At 42.3% G+C, this 25,675-nt stretch overlaps 1 protein-coding gene and 1 long non-coding RNA gene across 5 annotated transcripts in view; both read left to right on the top strand.

Annotated features, from left to right (window-relative positions):
- Nucleotides 1-25,675, top strand: part of sash1a (SAM and SH3 domain containing 1a) — a 187,447-nt gene that overhangs the window by 68,048 nt on the left and 93,724 nt on the right. The gene's annotated exons all lie outside the window — the stretch shown is intronic.
- LOC141755808 (uncharacterized) lies at nucleotides 11,676-14,091 on the top strand. Its single transcript, XR_012591341.1, has 2 exons — nucleotides 11,676-13,580; nucleotides 13,710-14,091. It is a non-coding gene; the product is annotated as an uncharacterized LOC141755808 (long non-coding RNA).

The following is a 25,675-nucleotide window of genomic DNA, read 5'->3' as shown; positions in this document are numbered from 1 at the left end:
GTTAGTTAGTTATGTGACATGGTGCAGGAGAAAGTCTTCAGCTCTGGTAAACTATGGTAAGCTAAGCTCCGGTGGTCTGTAGTCATGGTAACACAGAGACAGCTACTACTGTAAATAATATACCATTACTCTGATCTTCCATACATTTATCTTTTAGCAGAAATAATGAACTGACTACTGTTTCACATCTTCTATTTTCCACCCTGATGGTCGCTGTGTTTACACACCGTCTCATAGCGGTAGCATGTAGCTAACCCGTTAGCATGTAGCTACATGCTAACGGGTTAGCTCTGTATCTCCCATCTGCTTTCAGCTATCTGCTCTCCTCTGGGATGATTCTGTCGGTCATTTCTCACAGATGGATCTGTAAAGACAGACGTAAAACAGAGTGTATGTTTACGGTTTACAGAGTTGATGCATGAGGTAAACACTGAGTTAACTAACAGAGCTATAAATAGTATTATTTACCTGAGAGAAACCGTCAGGAAAACCTGGAATCTGGACCGCAGATGTTCATCATGTGTCGCCGATTTCTGATCAGATTCCTCCGGTAATGTGCGCTGGGTGAAGTTTCTGGTTTATAAACTTTAAAGTGGTTTATAAACTTTATTCTAGCTGCTATCTCTCCACTCGTCTCTCTCTCCAGAGCTTCTCCGGGAGGGAGGGAGAGGGTGACGCTGTTGTTGTTGAGGAAGTTTGATTGACAGAAAACGCTGACCAATCAGAGCAGAGTGGGAGGAGACAGGCTGTGAATCAGTGGTTTTCAGACAGAGGCTGAATTAGGCTCTGAGGCAGGCAGACTCAGGCTGCAGTATGAGAAGAATAAAGGGTTTTTTGAACATTGCAGCATGTAAACATGTTCTAGTGCAACATTAAAATACATCTATGAACCTGGAAATGAGCATAATATGTGACCTTTAAGGGGTTAACTATGTAAAAGCCAAAATAATATTCAATTAGGAGAATTTGGGATCGTAGTACCATTTTGCATCTTAACAATACAATACAATAGGTCTTTACTTTTGGCCCGGGGGGCCCACCATTGAGTTCCAGTTTTGGCCCTCCAAGGGAAAAAGTTTGGGCACCCCTGCAGTAGACATTTTTTCATTCGTATGATGCGTTTAGAGTGTAAATGATGTACAGCACAGCACGCCGCGTGAAGAGAACAATGCAGGTTGACATAGCATGGCAATTAGCATAGTAGCACAACAGAATACACCCCAGAAGGTGCAGTATAAGAAAATAAGATGTACTTTTTTTTTTCTTTCCTTTGTCAACTGTCCAGTCCACTTCATCTACATATGTAAGAAAGGCTCTGGCGAGGAGGAAAGCAGCAGCAGATGGTACTGTCACCTGGAGTGCATGTGTAATGATAGACGGCCACCTGTGCTGGGTTTCGTCTCACAAAGCAAGTTCGAGCTCTGTATTATTATGTGTTATGCGAGGGGGAAATTGCTGCTCCAATGTGCTCTTTTCTAGTTGCTAAGGAGATTACCGAGCCAAATCTAGCAGAGCCGCTGATCAAACGTGTCCTTGTGTAGAAATACAGATACTTAAAAATCACTTTAATCTGAGCGTTACGGGATAATCCCCGTAAAGTGATGCTACACACACAAGTTTGCATACAAACTCGTCCCCAGTATGGAAACTTCCAGATCTGTATTCCCCCTTAATTCCACCGTCATGTCACCACAGCACCACAAGTTAGTGCTTATCTTTTCCATTTCTTATGGGAGCATCACCATCAAACCAGAGGATTTTTTCTCTTCAGCAATCTGTGGTGCGCAAATAAGCCAGCTAGCAGCCGCAACTGTGTGAGAAAACATACAGTAACTTCAGTCCTGGCAAAACAAGCATCCCCCTCTCGACCTGAGAACATGCCCAGACATCATTAGAGACGTCAAAGCGGGCATGGAACCTAAACATCTCATTACTCACACTTGTTTGAGCTTGAGTCTGGACTCCAAAAAGGTGGTGGAGGGGTGGAATGGTGAGGGCACTTGACAAATTATAGGGTAATAGATTCTCTCATTAATTTAATATGAGAGGTCATCTCTGCTAGGCTCAACATTTTGTAATGTCTTGGCAGCTTTGGGAGGCTATTAGCTTCATAAAAAGTCACTAAAATGTACTTTAGCTGTTATTTCCCCCTGTGGAGCAAAATATGGGTTATAATGCAGTAGTATACTGGCATCATAATTGAAAGTGACTGATAACGATATATCAGCTCGGTCGCATAAAAAGGAGTGTGAATGACATGATAAAGCATGTTTTTTCCGTGTTGAGGTTATATTTTTCCGTATGTATTTTACTTTGTTAACACTAATTTTAAAGCCAACCATGACGTTTTTCCTCAACCTAACTAAGTGGCTTTGTTTCCTAAATCTAAGTGAGTGGTTTTGTTGCCCCCTGCTGGTACTGCACCTTCCTACATGTGTAATATTCTCGTCTCTATCCTCTTGTGGACAGGTGGGTCTATCACACGAAGGTATGCACCAATACCGGATTGGATATTGTGTCGATTCTGACTCAAATAGCTGGTGTCAGGTATCGGTAACAATGGGGCCGATCTATTTGATTCAGTTCTAGGTTTATATACTATATACATTATTTACTGGCATTTTAATTCTTGTTTAAGTTTTGAACAATTTGTTGCTGCATTAAATAGGTTTACACTTGACTTGTAATTCCTGTTAATTTTGAAGATTTATTACCAAGTGGCTGGTGCACAATTTATTATTTTAATAATACATAACAATTCAGTACATTTTATCTTTGTATTTATTTTGTTTTACAAAGTTGGGAAAGTAATATTTAAGTCAAGCCTGATGTTGCCTTACACATAAAGAATGATCCCAGTCATTTCCACACAGTGCGGCATACAGCTTATTAACTAAACACTGATATCGGATCGGTACTCTGTACCCAAAAGCCCAGACATCGCTTTCGTTATCGAGACTGAAAAAGTCAGATCGGTGCATCCCTAATTAAATGCCATGGTGTGATATAAGGACGGATATATATACCTGTACATTTCTCTTCAAGGAAAAGGCATAAAGTATTCCTGATTTGTTGCTTGCAATTCTCTGTTTTGACAGCTCAAATAATTGCTCCCAGCATAAGGTGTTGAATGGAACATCTGTGATAGTGTGTGCATATGTGCTTACTGAGGTAAACATCCACATATCCATCTGCCATAGAAATTAAGTCCGTACACTCCAACAAAAGAAAGTGCAGCTCATATATCCTGCTCTCCTTCCAGCCTCTGTTTTATTATCTCTCCCTAGCAAAGAGGGGGGGGGGGCTCCTCAGAGAGCTGTCATCCATTGCCATCCATTATCTCCCCGGCTAGCCGTGGATGGCTGAGCACCGTCAGCCTGTGGAGCACAGTGGGACTCTGGGGTTAGCAGGGCTCCAAGTCAAGACGGCTCTCTCGCACCACTGTAAGCCTCCCGGGCCTCCCGGCGGATGGCACCACGCTGGTGAAAAGACAGCATCCAGCCCACCTCCTCTTCCACCACCCACTACGCCACAAAGAGCAGTTAACACACAGTGGAGTCTGTCAGCCTCTGTTCTGTTCATTAAACTGCAGACTTTATTATAAAATATGGTTAATTTCAGTTCATTCGGATGGAAGATTTACTGTACTCCACCACTGTATGATTTGAATTTGACATCAGCTGTGTTTGTTTTGTTCTGAGCTGTGTTTTCATTTCTCAGACGTCACTACCAAGCGAGTGGATTCAAGCATCGTGCTCTCTGTGCACGGATCAGTTGAAATCGAGGTTGTTGCGGCATGTTGGATGTTACTTGTGCTCAAGTGGATTTTTAAGACCGTACCCTGCGTGGAAAAAGTCATACAGTTGCATGTTCGCCTGCTCGGCTTCATTGACTTTTTATTACCTTGAGACGATGCCAAAGCACAGCAATCCATTTTTTTTACAGACACCTATCATTTCACTATTAAATAAACCGTTTGTATCTCTACAGTTATTATCCCTCATTGTAATTACTGCACAGCCAAAATCATTTTCCGTGGAAAACCCCTTCAGGATTTTAATGAAGTGAGCGGCACTCCTGGGAGTGGAGGACTGGATGCAGCAAGGAATGCATGATTAATCCTTAAAAATGCCTCTGGAATGCACCTCCTTGGTCTCCATCCAACTTCGGATCAAAGAACCCGAGAAAAAACTGTTCTTGTCCCAGTAGTTATTATTGACTTTGATATGATTAATCATTTAATGGATGTAATACTGCATGTCTTACTGTTCCTCGTAAATCATCCTGTTTTTGCTGCTTGGGTTATCTTATACAGTATGTACTGTATGTAGTTCTTACATCGGTAATAATCCTGTAAATGCTGTATTGTTTTGGTGGAATTTGCAAATTGTGATCATGGAAGGCAAGCAAGTGGTTGAAAAACCTCTATTTTTTAATCTGTTAACTGTTCTGGACTACTGTACTAGTGCAGTGCCTGTTTGGAGCACGTGCCCATCCGGAATGGGCCAATTGCTTGGTAGCGTTGTGGAGAACCGCGGTATGGCTGCTTGCACCCGCCAAGTGTGAAGTAGATTAACGGTTCTCAAGATATGCAAAGGGAAGTCATAAATACACAGACAGAGATTCCTTCCTTTATAATTAGATGATGCTGCTACAGCGCCACCTATTGGCCAAATGGCACCAAATTTGTCATGGTCACTCACACATCATATCTACAGATGTCCACCAAATGTGATTGCAATAGCACAAAGCGTTCAGGAGATATGATATTTCTTGTAATATAAGCCCTACCCACAGCATTTTGAGCTAACTTTTAGGGCCAGATACAGCAAAACTGTATGGAACATCATGTCCTCTCACAAATTCTGTGATGATTGCTCAAAATGTGTAGGGAAACGGTGGAAAATCTAGGTGCAAATAAAATCCAGGAAAAAAATAGTTATGTGTCTGAGATTTATGGTTAAAAAGTTACAGGCCAAAGCATAAAGTTAATTGTTATAGCGCCATCATCTGGCCAAATTGCACCACATTCGACAAAGCATTCCCTTCGGTCCCCAGCAATACACCTGCCAAGTGTGAAATAGATCGGAAGAACGGTTCTCGAGATATGCAAAGGACACACAGACAGACAGACAGATATTCCTCGATTTATAGTTAGATGGTAGTTAATAGTTCTTTAGGTTTGGTATCCAATGGAAGTTTTGCATATAATTTAGTATAAAACATAATATTAGAATGTATTATATAGAAAATAACATTTCCGCAAAATGCATCTTATATTTAAAGGTTGCAATTTGTCATTCTTTGTAATCAGATATTCCCTTTATTCAGTGCTTTTGTATCTTTGACGTGTAGCATTTCCTCTTCTGAGGAAACCCTTTAGTCATCAACATCTGCCCCAAAGATGAGAGCTTTGAACTGGGAGCAAAACGATCTGTAAAACACACGGTGATGAAATATTCATCGGGAGCGCCATGGCTTGAGATCGGAAATGTGGGAGTTATGTCCAAAACTTAGCAGTGTAAATTAATCTTATACGAGTTTTGCTATCTCACAAGATTTACTCCACTTGACATTTTAAGTGGGTCAGCCAGAAAATAGGAAAATGCTCGGTGCAGAGCTTTGACGATCTATATTTACACTGTGATCTGGTCATGGCTGTAAATGCTTTTATAGCACAAGTAAGCTTTTAAAAGTTCTGTACGGTTTTAATTTCTTCCTCCTGCATAGTCAGTCAGCTCACATTGTCCCAGAATGCACTCCTCCTCCTGCCAAGCAGAGTTTTTACAGCAGTCCAATCTAATAACCAAGGCGTTGTCAGTCAACAGTCGGCAGCCTTTCAGAAAAAGGAAAAGGTCTTCAAGCCTGAGGCGTTTGTTGCCCTCTAATAATACATTTATTGGCATGTCTGTTTGCTCACTCTCTCTCACACACTCAGAAATGCACGTCACACGCTCTGTAAACCCGTGTTCACACCATGACCAGCTTGGTTGAATGTTTGCTGTTATCTAGTGTCCTCAGCGTTCAGACCGAGAAAAAAACAGAGCTGCATTTTTCTATCGTCCTTTTTTGCTTTCCATCACATTACATTGTTACGAGGAGTTATCATAGCAAGTTAGCAATCAGAGTAGCATTAAACAGAAATACACATACAGTGACTTCATAGTTAAATCTGCAGTCGGTAACTTTGAGCAATAATGTTATGTCATTTTTATAAAACGGTCACTATATCCTGACAGTAGTGCATGAAGGAAAACAACCAATCAGAGCCGAGCTGTCTCTACAACAGCTGTCAATCACTGCTTGCGGAACTTGTGAACTCCAATCAAACGGTCAAACTAGGCAGCGCTGATCAAATATGAATTAAGATTCTGTTACTGTAATGTCTATTTCTCACCTCAAATGTTTTCAGAAACATCTTGTAGTGTACTGTTTAGCTGTAAAATGACAAAGTTTGCTCCGGCCGGTGGGCGGTGCTTGGTTTTGACTCAACTGTTTTCAACAAACTTTTGTTGCATTCAAATGGGGTCGTGTTTAGAAGAGTCCATATGAACGCCCCCCCTCTTTTGGTATTCACAACCTCGTAAGTGGAAAGTTTCTGAAAGCTCAGAGTTCACGAGTTGTGACGTGTTTGTTTACGTTTTCAGAAATGGCGGAGGCCTTGGAAGTAAATTTTTCTGTGCGTAATAAGTGAATATATTGTAATTTTAGTCGTATATTGTAATCATTAATAATTTATAATAGGTGTAAGGAAAGTGTTGATATTCCCAACGGCCTAGACGCCGACAGTAACATTAATATTGCCGTTGCTTAGCAGCGGTGTTCTCACGACTTTAACCACTTGAACGCCAAGCATATTGTGCACACGACTTCCCATGTTGTAAACACAAGCTCACGGGTTTCATTTGAAGGCACCATTTGTTCGGGCGCAGTGGAATCTCGCTAATGCCATTATGAGCACAGGAGCACACAGAGGCACATGATTTTTTCACAGATTATTTTTCTCTAATGCACTACTGACAGTTTTATAAAAATAACTTTGCACAAAGTTACCGACTGCAGCTTTAACCACTGACCCTGACAATGGACGCAGCTGTGGTATAAACTTGTTTATATGACAGTTCCTGCTGCAGTCTTTATGATGAATGATTTAGAAACCTGGGAAGGTTGTGATCTATTTCACATGTATGATGCTGTACTATTGTTCATGAAACAAAGCTGCATCTGCAGGGTCAAAAGGACACATCATCAAACGCACCTCTAGCCACTTGATCCTTGCTCTGGTCATATAGCGAACATCATGTGGAACACACAGTTTATTTCCTATTATCCTGATCTTGGCTTGGAGCTGCTCCAAGTGTACTGTCTGTGGGATTTAAAATGTCAGACATAGACACGCACACAAAGGCATGCAGACCTCCAGCAGCCAGGTGAATCACAAACCACCTTCGTCATCGCTCCGCTCACCAGTAAAGACAAACACGCTCTCACAAGCAGGCTCACACCGGCCAAACAACACTAATTAATTACTCAACTGACTCTGTCTAAACTGCTCCAAATTATTGATTTATTTTTCTTCCTAAGTACAGTTGCAGCGTGTTCATCCACATGTAGCTCATGTGCTGCTCGCACACAAACATCAGCAGTGTCACATAAATCAAACATCTGTGTGTGTAATTGCCCTCCTATTGGAATGGGATCGTATCGATTTATGAAACTAAGTGGGCGTCTCATTTTAGACCCGGCTAAATAGAGTTTTAATGACTGCCTTCATCTGTGGTCCTATTGTGAGCCTCTGGATTTCAATCTTCAGAGGAGCCAACAAAAGAATATTGCTGGGACACACACACACACAGATTTTTGGGGGTGTTTTTAAGGTCATGTGTCTGTCAACATTTCCTGTCTTGTAGCCAGATCCAAGCTTGTCAAGCTTTCTAGCAGTCTGGAGAAATCCGAGCTCGAAAGTAATTTAGAAAAAGGCGGAATCACAGCGCCAAAAAAAATCTTATCAAAGTGATTTTTTGTCTGCCAGGGAGAATATTTTATTAGATAGCAACAGAAACAACCTCGCTCTGGATCTTGAAACAAGAAAGAGGCAGTTTACTGCATTAGAATCAAAAGAAGAAAATATTTGTGTTGCGTAGAAGAGTTCTTTGTACCAAAAGGTGCTGTCCCTGGAGACAAATATTTCCAAACTAAAAGCCCTTTGAATCGCGGTCTCAGGCTTTCTAAAGACCTTGTTATCCTAGAGATTTTCTCTTGACCTTGAGCTTTGATTGGAGCAAAGTTTTTTTTGTGCTGCGCCCAGCTTTTCTGAGACAATGTGTAGATAAGACCAACGAGGGTTTTAGCTCTGAGGACTTGTGTTAAATTCTCTGTTAACCACAAACCATCCTCCTCACTTAGTCATCCTCTCATGTTGATATTTCACGTCCCTGCTATCGACAGTAAAGTTGACCTGAGATGTCTCGGGTGCTGCTGCTCTCGGAAAAGTTGACAGGTCTCCGAGCTTGTTCCTTTAGGCGCTTTAAGAAAAACTCCCGCCTTTGACCGCCGCGGTGCCGCGGAGTTCATCCATTACTCTGCGACAGCTTGATGAATGTGTCAGGCGGTTTAATTAGAGTTTGTGTTCTTAATATCGCCTCCCTTGTTTGACGACGTTATTACCTCAGTGTGCGATTCGATGTGATTATTCACCGCTTTGATAAGGCGTTGTGATGAAATGTTATTTCTCGCACGACCGCGGCGGATTAACAAAGGTTCCCACAAGACGGATCACTGATTGATCACAGCCTTCCTCTGCTTCACGACTCAACTGATTTCTTGCGATCCAGAAAAGGCTGCAGGCGCTCAGAGCTGCCAGCCCGTCTGTCACTTGTCCAACATCCTTGGCCGATAGAAAAGTGACAGACAGACAGCTGGTCCCTGACTTGTCAAACATGTTATCATTAGCTTCTTTTTCACCAGAATGTATTTAAAAAAAGCACATTTGATTTCCACTGCTGCGTGTGGGCTCATGCGACAGCAATGATTTTGTGCAAAAAGTCGACAAACACCCACTTTATTTGTTTATTCCTGCAAGACTGACGGCTTGTGTTGTCATTTTGACATTTCTAGCTGATCTTTATTGCACTAAAGTCTTTTTAGTTTTTGTTCCACACGATGCTTTTTTTTTCGTTTTGCGTCAATCAAATAGAGAGAATCACTCCGAAGCTATTTTAAAGACGATTCCACAGATGAGTCAGATGAAAACTCACAGATCCGAGATGAATCTGCTGCTCTGCCATTAAAATATGTGTGCATACATGTTGAAGTGAGCGCTCTTTAATGTGCGTCAGCTGGAAAGTGCTTCAACCTGGCTGGGGTCGCAGATCAGCGCAGGTACCGTTTGACGGCGTCTGAGTTTTACGCGTCGGCGCCTCTTCTTTGATGCGTCACTATTACAGGCTGAACATGACGGGCCTTGTCTTCCTCCACCTCTTCTTTAGCACAAAGCCCCATGCTGAGGATGGCTGGAAAAAAACAACAACTAATTATTCAGCTGTTGAAACAAAGAGGCGATGAGAGAAGTAGCCTGTCTGTAGTATTGATGCAGATGCAAGGCAGTAATGAAAGAGATTACTGGCTGTTTTGCAGGTCTTTTAGAAAAGAGGTAGCTCTTTTGAGAGTGTGTTGTAGTTGTTATGACAGCAGAGATGCAACCTTGGGATAAATGTAATTGTTTGTTGACGTGGCTGGCATTTTAAAGCCTGCGCCGGGAGACAGTTAAGACCTTGAAGGACAAAAAGCTGTGTTAAAACCGTAATAGGATAAACCAGCATCCGGGCAGCGTTCACTTTCATAGACAGCCAACACGCTCACATGCACACACACACACACACACACATGCACACAAGCGCACACACACTCCATGTTTCATTTACATTCACACTAAAACAACCACGCTCACCGTCACACCTCGCCGCCCCTACAAAGTTCCACGCACATCCATCACTTGTCAGTACAGAGTGAGTGTGAGATGATGATGGATGGTTAGATGTTTCCACAGAGCAGAGTAGAGGAAGCGTGTGTGTGTGCGTGTGTGTGTGTGTGTGTATCCCATGTTGTTGGAGAGCTTCGCTGGTTTCGCCTCAGGTGTTCTCTCCGACCCGGAGGTTAATTGTCAGAGTCAGTCAGCATGAAAAAGGCGTGTAAAAGTCAGATGTGTAAACCTGTGGTTGTATATGACAGCTGGTAAAGTGACACCCGTCTGACATGAGACTGTAACAGAGAAGATCTGCTCTGGTGTAAATGATATGGATTCCCCTTGTTTGCTCATATGTAGTTTTGATGTCGAGCATGTCTCTTTACACAGCAGGAGATAAATGAAAATGTATGAGGGAAAGACAGAACTCTCTCCTAGACGCTCTAAGCAAACCTTGTGTTCAAGGGAAAACAGGTCACCCGCAATGACTGAACCTTTTTACATCCTTAACTGCTGCCAACCGACATACATCCAGATACATCATTTCAAGGGTTATTTGCATTGTATTATAGTGGAGGCTTTGTTAAAGGTAGGATTGGTAGTGTTGTTCAGATACGTTTTGGGTTGTATTTGTTGAAATTCTCATTACAATTTCAAATGCTCTGACAAAAAAAGAGAAAAAAAATCTGGTATCTGTGTCTGTCGCGGGACTGTAATAAACCCGTTATTAGTTTCACTTTCACTTTTGAAATGTAGTTAATTTAAGCCAAGTTGTTTTATTGCCTAAACCTAAAGAAGCCTTTTTGTTTGTGTTCAAAACGTAACGTTTCATTCAGTTTTACGTGTTAGAACGTGCTGCTTTTAAGTTTCACTTTCACTTTTACAACGTAGTAGGCATAGTAGGCCCCTAATGACCCACATCTATGGTGCTTATAGTGATAACACCTATTTAATGTCCGAATGACAGTCGAATCGGTTGGTTGTTTACATTCGTTATGATATGTTTACGTCCATAATGATAATTTTGGGAGAGTGGCTTTGGAGGGAAGCCTGAACGGACAGACTATCAGTGTTGCTGACTTGGTGACTTTCGCGCTAGATTTAGGGACTTTTGGAGCTAATGCTGTTAGCTACTTTCATTAGAAACGAGTTGTTAACACGGCTCGGTTTTTCGGTTGGATCATTTTTAAAATCTAGTGTACTCTTGCAACCCAGCCTTTAACATCAGAAGACATTTTTACATTGTTTTGATATAACCTTCAGGGAAAGGGGCATTGGGGCAAAGCTTCAAACTTCAAATTTCCAAATGTTTCCTCTTGTATGAAAAGTTTCCCGGCTCAGTTTTAACAGAAAGCCATAACAAGAAGCTACGTTCAGGTGAACCCATGTTCTTCTTCTCATTTTTCTTCACACTATTCGTCTCATGAGGTGCAGCCGTTGTCTCAGGGTGTTGTGGTGTGAAGGTCACTCTGACAGTGTACCCCTTCCTCTGTGCCAGGAAGCGTGGTACCTTCCCCTCGCCAGCGTAGCCCGCATCATCACCCCGCAGGTTCCAGCCTGCAACCAGCGTGACCCCGGACGAGGCCGTGGTCGTGCGCCGCTTGGCGCTGCCCTTTTCCCACATTACACAGGCGCCGCTTCTGCCGGCGCCGCCATATGTTTTGCCATCGACTGTCATACATAGAGGGCAAAGGTGAGAGATGCCCAGCGGTAACGTCCTGGCAGAGTGCTCCACCCCATCAGGGAATCGCACACGCTGTGACACGTTTCCTGGTGTGGCGTTATATTTTGACAATAGGGTATTTAATTGTGGAAATGCAGATTCACAGCTGTTTTTATTTTGCCCCTCAGGCCTTATAAATAAATCCTTTTGTTCGTTCTTATCTCAGCTTTTTTCATCCATTCTACATGAAACAAGTATCTTTCCAGCACATCTGGTTGAATGTCAGTGACTGCTGTGAACGACTCAAGCTTTTTTTAGTTGTTGTTCCCCTCCCCTTACCTACACTTTAATGCCGTGATTAAACAACCTCACACAGTTAGGAGTGACAGAGTGCGGCCACAGATATGGAGGTAATGTTTCCTGTTGAATGAACCCTCCTCGGGTGCTTCAGCTTCCTGTTTCCTGTCTCTGGGAGAAAATAGGACAGTGCTTTGGTAGCCTGTGGAGAGAAAACAGAAAAACTCAGTGGAAACCTGGAGAGAAGGGGACACTCACTATTGTTGAACACAACACTAACAATTTCTCACTCATGGGCACAAACACTAGTTTATGGTTCCATTATTTCAAACATTGTGAGGATGAATACACTTGTTGATGGATGTCCATGACCTATGACCTCAGTGCCGCTTCCCTGTGGTGTCTGGGAATATCTTTGAGCTCCTAGTTTTATGTTGTCAAAAACAGTTCCATATTAACAGCTTCGTGATACAGAAGGTCAGAAACAGCAAGTTTAACACACATCCTAACATATATCTGAATATACTGTATATACATACATATACATGTTGTGTGGCACTGCAATTGAATAATTACTGCTTCTCTCCACATGTTTGTGTGTTTTTAAATGATAATTTGTACTGTCTGTAAAGAAGCATAATGGTTGCTATCATAATTTTTCAGACAGCTGTTGCTATAGCGACATGGAGAGTGACTATAAATTCAGTATGTGTTGAATTACCTCTGAAAAGGCCTCCTAGACCATCGCCACTGTGACCTACGAGGAATCTATAGAGAAAAATATCTATCAACACATCTGTCCACGCTGAAGCCCCACTTCACACAAGGGCCTTTAGCAAAATAGCAGTCCATGCATTTAAATAGGAATATTATTATAATGACACACCGTCACATCAAGCGTGTGTGTATGTGTGTGTGTGCGTCTGAGTGTGTCACATTGGTTTTGGAGAGGGGAAGGGTTTAGGCCATAAAACACGGCAACACTCTGACAGGTTTCAGAGTCCTGGTGGAGAAGACAAGCCTGAACAGTTGACCTCATGGCTTGGTCTTTATGTTAATGCCAGAGAATTTATTAGCAGCCAGTTTGGGCCTCGGGGGGCACTGGTACTGACGTAAATTTATGTGAGTCTAAGTAGGATGACAGAGTGAGAGTGGTGATACATTTATTCCTCTCTATTCTGTTCCCGTCAGCAAAAACGAAGCAGATCATTAGTGACTGAGCGGGACAGACTGTCTTTCAAAGAGAAAATTTGCGTGGGAGGTGTACTGTAGGTGTGTCTGATGAAAGAAGAGGGAGAACTGAGTGTGGGCCAGTCAATCATGTCATCACTAGAGCTGCAAACCAGTGCTTCCCACATCTCTGGACGTGTAAAATAAACGGAGGCGTTGATTTAATTACCAAAAAGAATACATTTATTTATCTTTTTGCAGTATTGCATTTGCGTCATAGAATGTACAGTATATAAGAAGTGGACGGAGTCACTGTGACGTGCCATTTTGAAGCCTTAAGTTTGGCATGTTGTTTTTTTGCAACCAGAAGTGACACGAGAGGGTGGAGCTAAGTACAACCGAATGCTGAATAAGACATTTTAGGTGACCAAAAAGGTTACAATTAACTTTCATGAACTGAAAACGCACTGTGAAAACAACGCCCTGGTAGCGACCTGTCAATCACAAGGTAGCCACGCCCTAAAGCATAACCTGCTTTATGGTCTATTTGACTCTAAATGGGACCATAATTTACTAAATGAACATCATGCTGTATTGAAGAAGACTTGAAACTAGAGATTGAGACCATAAACTCATGTTTACAATGTTTACTGAGGTAATAAATCAAGTGAGAAGTAGGCTCATTTTCTTATAAACGTCTATACAATCAGACTTCTTTTTGCAACCAGAGGAGTCGCCCCCTGCTGGCTGTTAGAAAGAATGCAGGTTTAAAGCACTTCAGCATTGGCTTCACTTTTCAGACCCTAAGGTAGCCCACTGGTTTTGCTTACACATAAAGTGAAGCAAAAAAGAAGAGTGTATGTTTTCTGATACTTAGTTTAAGATATATATATATATATTGATATTTTGCAATCCATGCTCTCTGTTTCACTAAAGCAGGCATAGAGGTGAAAAAAATTAAATAGTGCAGCCAGCTCAAGAAAAAAAGGAAAAGAAAGAATTTAATAACTGAGAATGGCTTCTAGACAGAAAGCAGCTTGTTCTCACATTCTCCCCCGTCAAAGCTCCCAAAGCGTGATACATGATAGAAACCACCTCGAAGATTAAACACTGTAATAGTTTGTCAGCTTTTGGTCTTGGCCAAAACTCAAGACAGATTCTGTTTCAGCTCATTGAATAACCCCCCCACCACCCCAAAAAAAAAATCAATTTTGGTTAAAAAAAAAAGTTGTGAAAATGTGTTTCCTCCAAGAAAGTCTGAAAACCACTTGACTGTACGCTGCTGGGGTTAGAGCCAAGTCCAACTGTAACTCAGTATAGACCTCCAGCCAGCAGGCTGTAGGGAACATTTCAGCGGACAGGGAGTCATAACTTAGCATGTTATTGCAAACAGGAGGTCATATTTTTCCTGGTGATCAGACAGCTCCTCTAAAGAGTGGCACAAAAAAAGGAGCGAGGCAATTAAATGAAAGGGTTTTTCTTGAATATGGGCCTACCCACACTGACAGCATGAAATTGTTAGCTGGAACTGAGCGAACGCCACAAGCAATTTACCTCTGCGAAGCGCACGAGAATGTAATTTATTTTCATTCACGTTGGATCACAGTAGCTTGCGATGTGTCACTTGGCTGTCTGCGTGGATTCGGTGACATCTGCGCGTCTGTAAAACCTAAAAAAAAACAAAAAAACAGCGATACCTCGTTAAGTATTTGATATTGGCTCACACTGTCGGGCCGCTTCATCCGAATCTGTTCCAAGCACTTAAATCAAATGTGGGGAGTATTTTGCTTGTCAGCTGTCCCGGGGCTTGAGAACCAGTGGGTACAGTAATAGCTTTTATTTGAAATAGTTATATCACATACTGAACTGAACTGCTGCTGAACTCCTGTTCAGAATGCAGTTCTTGCTCTGGACTATTGACACACCTGACTTGAGAGTAATTGCTGCAGTTAACTTAAATCAATTAGCAATCCCAAGCATCATTAGCTGCTTATACTCTGCAGCCAACACCATCACTAATTCAAAACACAGTGTTAATTGTTAATGCGTTGGTAATGATAGCTTAATTGTCTTAATAATATAGTAGGATGTTGATCAAGTGAATTCAAGGACGGGGAATATGTGAGTTTGTACTGAAACGTTTCTGTTTCTCTGTTTCTTCCATGTTTGGTCCCACCTATGATGACTCCTCTTCTTCTTTGTGTTCAGGTAAGAATAAACCCTTCCTCCTTATCACGCCCTTATTTGCTTTTGTCTTTCATTCAGACTGATGTGCAGCAGCAGCAAGGATGTGGGCATCATTGTTTTCATTATTCCTTTGTTATTACCTTACATGTGCTCTAACACTGAGCGATTGCGTCCTTGTCTGCTGATTCTGTCACAATGCGACTAACCTGATTCACTGAACCTAATTTCGCCGCACTTTGCTTCGCCTCGCTGCCTTCGGGAGCACGGCGAGAGAAACTGCGAGGATGTTTCTGCTGAATTTCATCAGCGGATCTCTGAACCGTGAAACAAAATGACTTCCTGAAACTTTCACGTCGTCCCTCTCCTATAATTCAGCGTGGCATTTAGCCAAGTAAAAATGAAAGGGGGAAATCAATAAAGTATCACAAAGTAATAGGATAGACAAAAGAAAGAAGCTCCACAAGACGAAAGAAATTACCCAACAACAAGGTCACCTCATTCCTCCTCTGAGCATCCATTGAGCAGTTGAGAATGGGGACGGGAGGAGTGTGTGCGAGACAAGATAACACACAAGAATGGCGTCGCGTAATTGAGATATCAATCAAGGAGGTTATTTCAGGGGTAATTGCTGAGGTCCTTGGGTTTGTGTTTGTGTGAGAGAGAGAAAGAGAGAGACGGAGAGAGAAGATTAAATGTGAGAAAAAAAAAATAGCGTTGAGAATCTGTCATTCATCTCGGTAGAATAGACGTCATCGTATTCGTTGCTGTTATTCTGCTCCATGACGCTCCAAGGCTGAGATGCTTTTGGTATTAAAAAAATGAATAAATAACGACAGGAATCGACTTCCTGTCTGCTGCTTACAATAATAGCTTTATATTTAGTCACGGCTGCGTCTGCATTTTCTAGGCCTATTTAAAAAAAATGTTTTTTACACAGGCACACAATGAGGGCATGGTTTTTATTTTTATTCATTTTTTTTTTCCACCAGAAGTCTGTCTGAGGAGTTTAATTTTGTATGCAGTTATTTGGGGGTTATATTTCATTTGGCTGAGGACAGTAAATAACAAATGATATCCACTAGTGGGTTTTACTTTGTGAGGATAGATGTCGTATTTTTTTTTTTTTCCAAATGGTAGAAGCCTCATTTTGAAATGGGACTCCTCAGTGACATTCATACTGTGCTTAATGTTTATGCATGTGGAATGTTTCATTTTATTAAATGCCAATCCGCTTTTATATCCGTATGGATGGGCCGTTTGAGACTTTTCAAGAGGCATCGAGCTTTGTTTTAAGGGCAACACGGAGCTCATGAATATTCCATTTCCTCATGAGATTACTTCCTGTAATAACACGGCTCTGCTCCCCAAGGACATACTACTACAGACGCTACACACTCTGCTTCAGGCACACACACACTCACTTCATCCCCCTCACACACGCTTGCCTGCGTGTGGACTTGCACACATTCCCACATACACAAATCCAGGTAGATTATTTATATATTAGCATAAGAATGTTCACTTTTAATTTGCCATTTTCTGCCCAAGTGCTCTCAGATACTGTACTCCCTGCATGGTTAAATCGGAGAATAAGCTTTTAATTGTGGTGATGGAAATGAGAATAATGGCCCTGGGTGAACTGGGTAAAGTTTTTTGGGCTTTGGTGAACCTGCCTCCCATTGCAACAGAACTGATAATTTTTTCCCATTGTCACTAGCCGCTTTTCCTTTCACGTTTTTTATGCTTAAGTATCGCATTAGAAATGCCGTATGGAAACGACAAAAACGTTTTTATGCTCGCTTGAGGTGGTTTTTGCCTTTGTCGAAAAAGGGTCGATGTGCTAAATGGGTTATAGAAACGCCTTTGTCGAATAAATTCTGACCTAGCGAACATATAACTCACATGACTGGTCAGCTGTTTCCGTTGTCGGCGTCTTCTCGGATATTCCCATAATGTGCGAATGCTTGTCTACGTCTCCGGACAACATGAAATGTGCCCAATTGACACAAATTCCAGCAGACCTCTCTCCATTATTCTATCGTAGATGGATAGTTGGCCAAGGAGACTTGTTAGGTTTCCAGTTCGCAACCTCTACTTTTACTCTGTTTACTGTTGGATTACAGCCATGTGTAGCCTATAGCGCCAACTTCTGATGAAACTATGCTGTAGCCGAATTTATTCTCTCCAAACCAGTTGATGGAAACGTGCCTAATTCGCATTTCTTTTGCGACATTTCAAAAGTTTGCTTCAAATTTGCTTGACAATTGAATGGAAACACGGCTAGCGTGCCGTTGCTCCACTTTCAGAAGAATTCTTTGGTAAATCCTCCTACGGAAGTTTAGAATAGGTAAAGTGTGTGATGTCCTTTAAAGGGTCAGATCATCAGAATTACAATAAAACACTCATTTCATCAGTCATGTCTAACTATTTCTGGAGATGCAGATCATTTGGGTTTATTTGCCCAGGTTATGGAAATGTCGATATCTGAGAGTTCCGCCTCCACCACAATACAACGGGGTTTGTGGTGCTAAAATGATATTAAAAAGTTCAGCAGTGTCTCTGGATAATTCACAGACCTCCCCGTCAACCATTTTCATTGGAACCACTTTCTTCTGACGAAACTGTTGACAGTTTGTTCTCTCTTTGAGCACCACAAAATAAAATCACATTCTCTTCCATTGTGTTGGTGTGGAGGCAGAAATGTCAGAAATGCTTATCTCAAATCTTAAAATAAAACCCAAACTGCATGGCTAGATACCACTAGAGATAACTTAAAAAAAAGTGTTTTATTATTACAACCGCTTTAACGTTGGCTACCACAAAACATATATCATGTTACTGCGAAATGGACGGGAATGCATCTGTAAGAAATAATGTGAAATTGGAGTGCACCATTTTAGATTTATTTCATACAGGATTGGGAAATATGAGTCTTCAATATATCAGCAGCATATGGGAGTGTGGTTGTGTGTTCTGGACTGGAGACGTGTAGCGCTGACTTAAAACCGGACATCTGGATCGGTCATCATCGCTCGCTCTCGTTTTTACAGTTTGAATGGAGCATATTTTGGGAATAAGGATAGTATTCTCCACCAAGTTTTATACCTCACCACCCAGTAAAGACTAACACAGCTAACTCAGCCTCTGACCACTGCCGGTGTTTTTAGATGATGTGTTTATGAAATGGATCTGTGGAAGGAACTATAAAGGAGGAAATGAAAGGAAGAGATTTGGATTTCAGGATTGAAGGAGCAGGTCTTTGGGGTATCATAATCCTCCCAACCAGCTCCTTTTGAAACTTCCCAACCAGCTCTTCACCAGGCTCGCACATTCTCTACGCATGTACAACCCATTCAGCTACGAACAACTTGACTGACACGTGAAATGCCCAATTATTGGCTACCAGCAAACAATTATTCACATTATTCACCCAATCGTCATTGCAGGCCGGCGATTAATGATGGCTCCAACCAGCCATGAAGCGGACATGATGGGGGCATTAGAACAGCAGTCGGGGGTGGCGATGTGGCGAAACGGGAGGAGGATGTTTGAGCATGTTGTCAACAGGCCTGAGATGTGGATGACAAATGACCAGTGCTGGTTTCTCATCAAGCTGATGTCTGTTATTCATGGAGCTGTGTCTGATTGAATAATGTAGCTTCAAAAGAGAGCGGCAGGATTAAAAGACGCCTTTTATGTGGAATTAGAGGCTCTTTTTTCCTGGATTTAAAGCACCTTTGGATCCAGTAACGCTGAAGTTTTCTGGATTGGCTTATTGATCGGCGGTTGATCGGTTTAATCGATGAATGGATTTGTCCCCTTCAGTTGTCTTGAGCTGTGATTGCTTTCATCCTTGTACTAGGGTCAAGGATTTATATGTGTCCCAGTTTGCTTGGACTTTTTTTGTCTTTTACTCTTTTCTACCTTTGTAGTGAAGCACTAAAGTTAACTATTAGCACCTCTAATATGGCAATAAGCCACAAAAAGGAGCACTAGTCAGGTGATTGAAGAAATATTAAAGAGGACCTATTACGCTCATTTATCAGGCACATACTTGTATTTTGGGTTTCTTCTAGAACATGCTTACATGCTTTAATGTTCAAAAAACACTTTAGTTTTCTCTTACCGGCTGTACTGCAGCACCTCTTTTCACCCTCTGCCTGAAACGCTCTGTTTGACTTCCTGCCCCGCTCCTCCCGAAAAACCCAGTCTGCTCTGTTTGGTCAGCTGACCCACTGTTGTGATTGGTCAACCAAACCAAACTCTGCAGACTCCACTCCAGCTCCGCTCTAACTAGCTTTGTTTGAGGGCGTGCCATACTAGCCGCTAGGCATGTATTATGCAAATGTGTTACATGGTGACATCACCACATTACGGTAGAAAAGACGGGACTTCAAGCAAGGCATTTCAGGCTGTTCAGGAGCAGTGTTTCTGTTGGGGGAGAGTAACTCCCTTTGGTGTGGGCTTTGTAACTTTGCAGACCTTTTACATGCACAAAAAATTATGAGTTTATATTAGGATCATATGTCTTCACATTTTGTCAAGATTTCTGTTTTGCATTCTCTTTTTTTAATCATTCAATTTGTTACTTATATGAAGTCAAGACTTTCTCAGGTTACCTACTTTTTGGTTTTCCTAACCGTGTTCCCGGTTTGAGTTAAAGGTGTTTATGAGAGTAATCCGTGTGTATATGAAGAATGTGTCTTGAGAGGGAAATTGCTGGCAGCTTATGGGACATAAAAAAGGACTTCCAGTAGTCTGGCTGATGCAGACATAAAAGCTGGCTGGTGCTTTGAAGACATGAGCCTTTTGAGATTGGATGCTGTGCATCAGCACTTTGTAAGGGCTACAACTACTGTGCTGCTGCTGGGGACCAAATACAAGGCAATATTTAGAGAAATGAAAAACACAATGGTCTCTACTGAGATATTTTCAGATAGACATAAGTATTTATCAAAAATCCCTGTTATTGAATGTCTCCCAAACACACAAAGAGATGCATAACATCTGGTATGGAGGGACTGAGAACATAAGAGAGAGTGGGGGAGTGTGACAACTTGGCTGTTAAACCTGATTCAGATATATTTTTTATAAACTGAGAGATAGACAGGCAGACTGACAGACAGGAGAGATGGAGACACAGAGGGCGAGAATGAAAGATCACAGATAGTCATCATTATCTAGCTCCAGTCCTCCCAGTGGTGGAGCAGATCAATACAGTGTACCCAGCATGGCTCTGCTTTGGAACCAGCACCACACAGCCTCTCATTACTGCCTTTCACTCTCATTACCACACACACACCGCCGCCAGCGCATGCACGCACACACACACACATGCACCCGCTCACACTTGCAGACATGCCTGTGCACACTCTGTCAATCTCTGTCAGTCTTCAGTGCATGTTGGCCACACATGACACATCTGAACAAACATTTGCTCTGATTTGAATTGTTATTGGGTTTGGCTTACTGTGTTTTTTTTAGAGCGTTTGAATGATGCAGAGCTGTGACCTTTTCTGTTTAAAGACAGCGTTTCTTGCATAAAGCTGCTATAGGCTGCACACATTGTTAGTAGTAGTGGGGTTTTGTAGAGTAAAACTGTCTTTCGCTTTACATGTCAGACCACATGAATGTGTGCACACATGTACACACACACTTCCAATCATTCCAAATCCCAATCTCAACGAAATTAGGTCATAATATTTACTATGTTAATGAGTTTCTATTTTTGAATAATTAACATGGAGTTAGTGGGATTTGAGGAGGGAATTGGGTCTCAATGTAATCCTCCATGCCTCTAGTGAGCGGAAATGTGTTGTATGTGAGACTGGTTAGACTGGTTGGTGTGGAAGATGGATTAGCATGGCGTTAGACGGTTCACTGATGATGCTCTTTTTTTTTTTAAAAAGAGATGGAACAAAAGGTTTTTGGGTATCTTTTCATCATGACAGATGTGTAGGGTTTATTAAGGAGTTTAGTACTTCTGTAAAAAACATAAAAATATCATGCATCTCTGCCCTTTTTTTGGAGTTTTCCCAGCAGCTCTTGAGCTCTCGGGAGCAGCTCAGAGAGTCCTTCAGCCCCCCTGATTTGCATTCGCTGCAAAGTTCAACAAGCCTGCTGCCTGCTGCCACCAAACAGCGAGGCAGAGCTCTGCTTGTTTTCTCACTCTTAATCAAATGGAGGGCAGGCTGTTTGTGCAGCAGTTTCATCGTCTTTATTTCCCTCCGCTTGATGCATCTAAAATGAAATTAGTAAGTCTCTCGCCGAAGCCGGACGGGGGCTTTTGAGAGTCACTCTGGGAGAGTGGGAAATCTGATCCAGAAAATACAGCTGTGTGTGTAACTGTGTGTTTTTTTCGGTGTCACTTCCTCACATACACAACCAGCGCTGGAAAACCAGATGTTCTTCCGTGTTTTATTGCTAGCCAGCCCCAGGAGAGAGGAGAGCCACCTGCTGGAGGAGCTCACCACGACCTTGAATATCTATAGCGAGCATCCATCTGCTTCCCGTACTCCGCCATCCTGCTGTGCTGCATTAAACCTACATAGGTGGCACTGTGGCTCAGCCATTAGTGCTGTCGCCTCATACAAATAGAGAGGAAGCTAAATCCACTGAGAAAGGAGAAAGAGGAAATTCAAAAGTTCAATTAAAAAGTTATTTTAGTCCATCAGACACCAGCATCTTAAGTCTTATGAAACCAGGTTTTGATGGACTGTGAAAAACTGGAATTTGTGGAATCATCTCACCCCCTTTGGTTTGGGTGCATGCCATGTTTATGAAATCCCATGTGTGTAAAGCATACATCTACAAACAAAGCAAGAGCCAGAGTCTAATCAGTGTTGTGGAGCAGAGATGCTGTGTTGTGTTCAGTTCTATTTCTGAATGTCACAGTAAGCATCTTTACATATCTGCTTCCCAGGATACCAAGTGGCAAGGTGTGCTCATTATCTTACTGACGGTGCCCCCTTATGAGTGCTGGTTAGTAGTCTCTTTGGTAATGCTCACGTACAGTAGCTCCTCCTTGCCTCCAATGATTTATGTTCTCCACTATAAGAAAACAAGGTCACCTTTGTCTAACCTTTGTCTCTATGGATGGTGCCAGTCGCCATCCTAGCGAAACAAAAAGCACTCTGTCAGCGTGGTTACTACAGTATACAGCATGCAACTGCAAATACAGACACAGCAGGGCCTTACTGTATACACAGTTCCATAAATGGCCCCTAACTGTGAATGTGAGCTTAAGTGATGGTGTAGTGGTGTTAAAACTCTGACAAGACGACCTGTCCTAACCTTAACCAGCTCCAGAGAGGTTTTCAACTTGGGGGTTACATTCTAGACACGACCTTAATACTGCAGTGAGCAACGGAGAGCGAACTGTACCCAGCATGCCAATCGGCGGTGTAACAGTTAATAGGGGTCGCCTCTCAATACACTACATATTGTGTACATAACACACTACTAATAATTATGCCCCGTAGATCCTCAAGAGCTTGGACTCGTCACTGCACTTCCTGGGGTCCTCAGCAATACACCCGCCAAGTGTACAAGTCGATTAGATGAACAGTTGTCGAGAAAATTGAAGGACAGACCGACAGAGACTCCTTCCATATTAGTGTGATTAGATGGATCAAGGCAAACATAAGAGCCATGTGTGTGTGTTATCCCGTGTTACCTGATCGCTAAGCCTCGCACAAGTTAGCGATGCACAATCAGTGCAATAGGCTGTCACATTCTCAGGGATTTAGTTTGATGCCAAATGAAATGAGAGACGCATTACACATTTAAGCTCCAGTCATCTTACTCCCTCACATACCCCATGCCTCATATTTTAGAGATTATCACACCCCTGGTGTCATAGCAACCTGTATGTAAGGAGTCAAAGAAGGCAGGAGAATAAAGGAGGAAAGAGAGAAAGAGGACAGACTGGTGTAGAAACGGAGCAGAGACAATACAAAATTTAGAGAAGAAGGAGCAGGAAGAGACATGGAAGTGCAAAATCAGAGGCGAGAAGGAAGAGAGAGAAAGAGGGGCTTCATATTCTGCCACTAAATTGCAAAACGACAGATAAATATATTGTAGTCTGTACAATTGGTCAGTTAGACTAAAAGAGAATAGCAAACAGCTAAGAGCGCGATACTATTTTTGGGGAAATATTACAGTATGCAAACACTATGGACACTATGGCGGCAAAAATATCCCACAATGCAATGCAGTGGTGATGACAAATGTTGATAACAATGTTCATAACAGACTCTGACAGACAGCTCTTTAACTTCAACGTTTCAATTTAAGTGTAAGTATAGCATCTCTCTTTGCTATGCGGAATATATATGTTAAATTAATTCAGACTTTGATTCTCAGAAATCGTTTCGGTCACATGAGGTTGGCACGGGTTGCCATGGTTACACATCTCCAACCGGCCAGGAGGCTCTCAGGCAGTGACGACGTAAAGTACTGCTCTGAAAGCACTGCAATGAATGCACTCTATACATTCCTGCAGAAGCTCGATCTCAATGTTGTTATTAAGTATCAGCATTTAATCCTTGGTATCCAGGTAGCTTTGCCAATGTTGTGCCAACCGAAGACATTGCTGTTAACATGCAGTAGGAATGTTATCCGCTCCAAAGTTGCACATAACAGGCAGGAGGCCAGACCAAAGTAATGCTAGTTAGCTGGAAACGTGCTGATGATTGATACCCGATGATAGCGGTGGTAATGTCAGACGTGATATTTTATTTTTGGATTGAGTGAAGAGTAGTTTTTTTTATTGCAGTCCTTTGAAATCCAGTAAGGGTGTGGGTGTATTTTATGACCGTTACAGTAAGAGACAGATCTATTTTTGCAGACACACACACTGCCGGTCCAAAACCGCAGTCTTACTTACTGTAAGTGAATTCAACTGAATAAAATAACATTTTTACACTTTTGTATGTTAATTCCTGCTTCAGTTTAAAAGTAAAATTGGAACATCCCCTCTGGTTTTTAGTTTAACTAACCGGAGTGTAATCTTTCAATAAGCGTGGACAAAGATGGCTGCTCTCTTGGATGAAGTAGAAGAAAACTACTGCATGAAGCGGGATGATGTTCCCATAGGGTTGTAATATGTAGATATGTGTGTGTGTGTGTGTGTGTGTGTGTGTGTGTGTGTGAATCCCCACTGTGTTACTCTCCTGTACACAGGAACTAAGTCCTGCTGTGCAATCATGCTTAGTGAAGCCCACCCGACCCCCTGCAGACACGCAAACACACACTCGCATATGCACACACACAGGTACACACACACACCACGTACGGTATACATACCTTCTTCCGCACGCCGTGCTGCACACATCCATACAGCCCAAGGAGCAGCGGGTTATAGTAACAGTATTTTCAACTTTTCCAATGCTGCTCAGCGAAGGAACTGATCTAAGCTGTTTCTCATTGCCATGAAATATGCATTAGTCCCAGCCTTTCATGTGGGCGATGAGCTGTGTTTTGTGTAAGAAGTCCCGGGGATATTTTCTGATACTTGCAGCCCACCAATTTTTTATCTTCATCTTTTAATTAAGAAGGAGAATGAGGTCTCGGAGAAAGAGAGCTAATCTTTATTAAATGGAATTTCTGGGCCACTGGGTTGCTTCGGGGCTGGTTACGAAACATCCCGCCAACAAACGCCGCAAACCCCCAGCTCCACGATCCATTATTTCTCATCAATTAACCTTGAGAAAACCACAGGAAAAGACCACGCTGAAATAATACGAGGCTTAACATGAACAAGGGGGGGTTACGCTGCCTATAATAATGATTTCAACTGCTCACCTGTTATGTCTCATTCTCTTTGAATAATGTTGAGCAAGGGGTCTCACCGCTGACAGAATCCCATTGTTCACACTGTCGGCAAGCCGTCTCCAGCTCGGGCGATGTGCAGCCTCCAGCCTGGTTCCATCTTGTGTAACGACGTGGCAATCAATCATTTTTTTGCAGAGTGTCTGCGGGGGTAGTGGTGTGTGCCCACATTGCCCATACAGGTTCACCAGGAAATTCCTAATCCCAGCACTCCACTGGCTCCTGTGACCACCACTGGTCGCTCCTATTTCCCCTTTTTCCTGGCAGGTCGGCCCTCTGCTCTTCTATTATCCCTCTATCTGTAATTAAAGGCAGCCAAGGGGAACTGAGATGGAGCGAGAGAGGATAGGTGTCCATATTTCACACAGCAGCAAAGATCCCAGCCTTGGCCATGGCCTGAAGGGTGTGTAATTAGTAGGGGTGGAGGGGAAAAATCGATACAGCATCGTATAGTGGAATTTGTGTGGCAATATTGTATCTATGCACGGACGTTAAGTATCGATCTTTTATTATATAAACTATTAACCTCTTAACAATCCGACCGTTATTCTGTCTGTCAGAGG

Source organism: Sebastes fasciatus, chromosome 18, assembly GCF_043250625.1.
Source record: "Sebastes fasciatus isolate fSebFas1 chromosome 18, fSebFas1.pri, whole genome shotgun sequence".
Lineage (NCBI taxonomy): Eukaryota > Metazoa > Chordata > Actinopteri > Perciformes > Sebastidae > Sebastes > Sebastes fasciatus.
This window is presented reverse-complemented; position numbering and strand designations above follow the sequence as displayed.